Below are 5,192 nucleotides of genomic sequence, written 5' to 3'. Positions count from 1 at the left end.
AAACATGATAATGTATCATGAAGGGCACTGGATACAAATACAAGGCAGGTTTAGTTATTTGTGACCATTTTTTCCAATCCCCACCCAAGGGTAACGCCACATGTGCAAACAAGATTTCCTTCCAGGAAATTAGTTCATGTTTGCATGCTATAAACCCATGTCTCTGAAGGTCCCCTCACCAACCAGAGTCTGCATTTCCCCTTGCAGTCCCGCACCCTCACAGTATCATCTTTCCTTTCCATTCACATTGAGCTGATGCCTGAAACCATGGATTGTTTTTCTAGTTCTGATGCATGGATTCAGTCAGGATGGAATCACGCTGGGACTCTGTGATCCCACACTGCTCTAAGTTCAGTTCCTGGAGGGTGGCTGCAACTTTTCCAAAAGAATGTGGAGGATCTCAGGACTAAAGTCCCTCATGGGGACCCCACTCAGATCCAGGCCATTGAGCTGACACGTGTTTGAGATCTGGGACAGATGGGGAAAATCTGACTCTGTAAGCTGCCAGTTAGTTACTGCCAGGTGGGTCAAAGGAATCCTTGAGCATCTGGGGAGAAAGCAAGCAATTAAGTCTGAGAATTCAGGGTGGCAGCTGAAGTAGAGTTGTCGGATAGGTGATTTGCCCAAAGAAAAGGTCCTACTAACTGCCTCCTGAAGGTCAGTACTCAGAATGACTTGTCTCATTTTGGCCTGGCAGTACCTCTCTGCATCACCTGCAAACCCCCCACAGCTTTGTATGATCTCTGGCTCCTGCTCCACTATGATCCTCTCACTATTATGCATTTCTTAATTATTAACTAACTTATCAAGAGCAAAAGGCTATCTTTTAGGGACTGGTGATTTAGTTCATTTTGTTCAGAAATCTGGTAAACATAGAGCATTTCTCTCTGTCTCTCTCCCAAACTTTGTTTTCATTTTCTTTTCTGGCCATACCACACAGGTTGTGAAAATTCTTCTCCCATTAGGTATCAAACCTGGACTCTCAGCCAGAAAGAGAAGAGTCCTAACCACTGGACCACCAGGGAATTCATCAGACCTTGTCTTTCAAATTGCTCGCATCTGAGGTAGTTTCCCTTCTTTAATGCCCTCTTCACTTACCTATTTTCTTAGTCATCTGACATAGCTTTCCCTTCCTAAGGAAGAACGCATGCCTGCCCTCACTGGATCAAAACCGCCCCATCCAGAGATTTCTAGTGTGCTGTCTCTGCTCCTCCCCCTTGATTTCCGAGGTGAAGTGATACCACTGCTCAGGATAGAGCCACAAAGGACCCAGTGTGCTTGACATGCCAGTGCTGTGTTGACTGTTTCCCAGGCAGCCGTGCACCCTCACCTGAGCATCTGGTCCAGGCAGGTTCAGACAAGGAGGGAGAGTCCAGACAGAGAGACTGGAGATGGTGCCACTTAGAAACCGAGGGGGAAATCGGACAACTTCCTACTGCTGCTCCTCACGGGCAGACCGTGAATGTAGGAGAGACAGGGTCTCTGCACGTTGCTCGTCTGACCCAGGAGAGGAGCAAACGTGGCCAGGATGGACAGATGCCAGATCCAAGTCACTTGCACCTCCTGGATACAGTCCAGCTGCCCCATATTCAGGACCTTTGTGATACTGTCCAGGGCCATTGCAGAGATTGTCAGTTTCTTATAGCACAGGTGTGTTCAGGCTTTTCTTGTGCCACCCACCTGGGGAGGTAGGGGAGGAAGTTATCCAGGGTCCTTTTCTTCAGACAAAGGTCTGTGTATACTTTTAAGGGAGCCAAGGCCTGATGTGTCCTTAAGCTCTGCTCCACCACTGGTTCCATTCCTGAGTGTGAGCACCCTTGAGTGCTGGCTCCAGACCACATGCTCCAGAAATTCTGGCCAGTATTCTGTGAATGTAGCACCCTTAGTTTGCCCCTCCTATGAGGAACAGGATTTGACAGGGATAAATTACCATCCACACAGACTGCAGCCACAGACTCAGAAGTAGACCACAGACCGCCCCCTGGGTTTCCCTCATGTCTCTCTCGTCACCTCCTGCCTCGCCGGCTCCCCTCTGTGCCTCTCTGTTCTCTGGCTCCCTTTCTCCCCTCTCCTCTCCAGGTCTCCACTTCTAGTAGGATTAAGCCTCACGGGAAGGAGATGGGGCATGTTCTCTCAACCTTCCTTGCATCTCAGGCACCCTTGCACATCAGGAGGACATTTCCCCCAGTGAGCCAAGGCCTCTGAACCTCTCCACTGCCACCCCCAGAGCCCTCGGTCCGTCCATGGGTCCCCCACTTGGCCTACCCCAGAGGTCTCTTCCGGGTGCCCAGGACCCTATCAAGCTACCTAGATCTGGTTCCCTGGAGTGAACCTTCTGGGCCAGCAATATATCAAGTGCTTCCAGCACTGCTCGTAAGGGCCCCACATGAGGCAGGGCAATCAGGACCCCAGAGACAGGCAGACAAAGGGACAGGCTTGCACCATGATCCCAAGGTCTTGATGTGTCTCCCATGGATTGCATCCATGAAGAGGGGTGGGAAGAGCTCCCTGGGCAGAAACTCCAGATAAGAATAGATCAAGGCATCTTCGCTGAGCAGGTGCATTCTCTCCAGGGCCAGGAGCCTACGGGGATTCTGGACACTCATCCTGACTCTGCTTCAGGAGGAATCTTGTGGAAAATGCCAGTGAGCTTATCATCCATGTCAGGCCAAGCAGAGGCACACCTAAGACGATCTCCCAGCCCTTCAGACGAATCTACTCAGGACTAAGGCATGCTCTGGCAGGGGTGGACGTGCCTCCATCAGGCCACAGGCCATTCAGGCCTCAATGGGCACAAAGCTATAACTCTTTCCCTATTAGATTCAGAACAAGCCTGTCACAAGTACCAATCCAGAGGAAAGGCAACCACCTGCCCATTCAGTTCCATAGAGTGCTTTGATTAATCCAAGTCCCACCTGGAAGCGGGCAGCAGGAAGACTGAAAACTCACTCCAGTCTCTATGAGGGGTGACGTCAGAGCATCGTTCAGAGCCCTGCATCAATGAGAGGAAGGTTGTGTGGACCAGCACAGCCTCCATCCTCAGTTATACCCCTAAGAGGAATGCCATTTGTGTCTGAACTGGAGGTTAAATTCATGAAACAAAATTCCAAAAAGATATTTTAAATACATACATTAAATGTCTTTAAAAGATATTTAAAAGATATAAAGATTTTAAAAGATATTTTAAAATGATAGAAGTTGAAGGACTAATTAAAATGTTTGAGTTCAGGCAAAACTACAGTGAGAGATAAAATTAAACCTGAAATGTATTCATTGGAAAGAACTGATTTTTTAATAACTCTCCCTGCACTAGAGAAACATGCCACCCTTCAAGATTAGCTAACCACTAGCAAGAGAAGAGAATTCTTATATGAGGGTGATAGCTTACTAGGCTCTAATGTGCCCGGTGGGGTGCTTACACCTCAAACCCTGTGAGAAAACCTCTGATATCTCCAGAGCCAGGAAATTCTGCACCTCTTCTCCAGGACATGAGACGTTTAAGTCTTACTTTTTCTGTCATCCCTCTGTCCCACTGCTAACCCAACCAGAACAGTATATCTAATTAGATTAGAGAGCGACCATTGGATTGACCCTGATTGGATCATCATACTTCTCTAGATTGGTTGATTGAATCATAGACACATCACCAAACAGAGAGTGATGGGGTGGTCAGGTAATCAAGGACCCATTCACTGATTCACTTCACAAATATTGACTGTATTCTACTAATATGGACAGTTATATTCTTGTGGGTCAAGCATGAAAGGGACTATTGATTCCTGCCCTAGGACAAGAAAGAACAAAAGTTGACAGAATCATTGTTGGGGGAATTTTGGTCAAGTCAAAATTAGCAAAATGTCCTTGAATTAAAATAGCTTCATGAAAGCAGTGGTGTTGTCATCAAAGAAAACAAAATACACTCATTCTTGTATGAGATTTTCACTCAGGATTTTTCTGGTAGTCATGTATGGATGTGAGAGTTGAACAGTGAAGAAAGCTGAGCGCTGAAGAATTGATGCTCTTGAACTGTGATGTTGGATAAGACTCTTGAGAGTCCCTTGGACTGCATGGAGATCCAATCAGTCCATCCTAAAGGAGATCAGTCCTGGTTGTTCATTGGAAGGACTGATGTTGAACCTGAAACTCCAATACTTTGGCCAACTCATGCAAAGAATTGACTCATTGGGAAAGACCCTAATGCTGGGAATGATTGGGGGCAGGAGGAGAAGGGGATGACAGAGTTTGAAATGGCTGGATGACATCATTGACTAGATGGACATGGGTTTGTGTAGACTCTGGGAGTTGGTGATGGACAGGGAGGCCTGGCGTGCTGCAATTCATGGAGTCACAAGGATTCGGACACGACTGAGTGACTGAACTGAACTGAACTGATTACACAGGAAACACAGGAAATTCTGAGCCTATTCGGTTAGCAAGGGAAGAGCTTTGGGGAATATGACTGGTTTTCTAGGCCTAAGCCAAGTCTTCTCTGAAGGTGGACAGGTCAAAACCTCAGCGAGAGTAAGAGTGGTTCTGGACAGTTTGGAGCTGAGCATTCCTAAAGGGACATCGTGAATGATCCCAACAATGGAAAATAAAAGTTTCTTTTTCATTTTCATATTTTGAGAAACATGCAAATTTAAATACTTCACTCTGGGTGATATTAAGGTAGCAAAAGAGGGCTTCCCTGTGGTTCAGTCATAAAAAGTCTGACTGCCAATGCAGGAGACCTGGGTCTGATCCCTGGTCTGGGAAGATCCCACATGACGTGAGGCATATAAACCTATTTGCTACAACTGTTGAGTCTGTGCTCTAAATCCTGGGAGCTGAAACTACTGAAAGTCAAGCACTCTAGAGTCTGCTCTGCAACAAGAGAAGCCACCTCTGTGAGAAGCCTGCACACCAGACTAGAGAGCAGCCCCCTTGCCCCAGCTAGAGAAAAGCAGGAACAACTGTGAAGACTCAAGGCCACATAAAGAAATGCAATAAATTTCAAGGAAAAAAGACAGGAAAAGAGAGAGGCTCAGAGGAGACACTGTCACCTTAGAGGCTGTTCTTTCCCAGAGAGTTAAGATCAGCACAGCACACTGAGGGTGGGCACTGTGGGCTCTTTGGGAACTTGGAATCAGAGAAGAAATAACCTGCTTCAGTCCCAAATAACCCTGTTATCCAGAGGTTTGCGTTTAAGTTTT

This window comes from Oryx dammah, unplaced genomic scaffold, assembly GCF_014754425.2.
Source record: "Oryx dammah isolate SB20612 unplaced genomic scaffold, SCBI_Odam_1.1 HiC_scaffold_15, whole genome shotgun sequence".
Classification (NCBI taxonomy): domain Eukaryota; kingdom Metazoa; phylum Chordata; class Mammalia; order Artiodactyla; family Bovidae; genus Oryx; species Oryx dammah.
The sequence above is the reverse complement of the archived record's forward strand: the minus strand, read 5'-3'. Positions refer to the sequence as shown.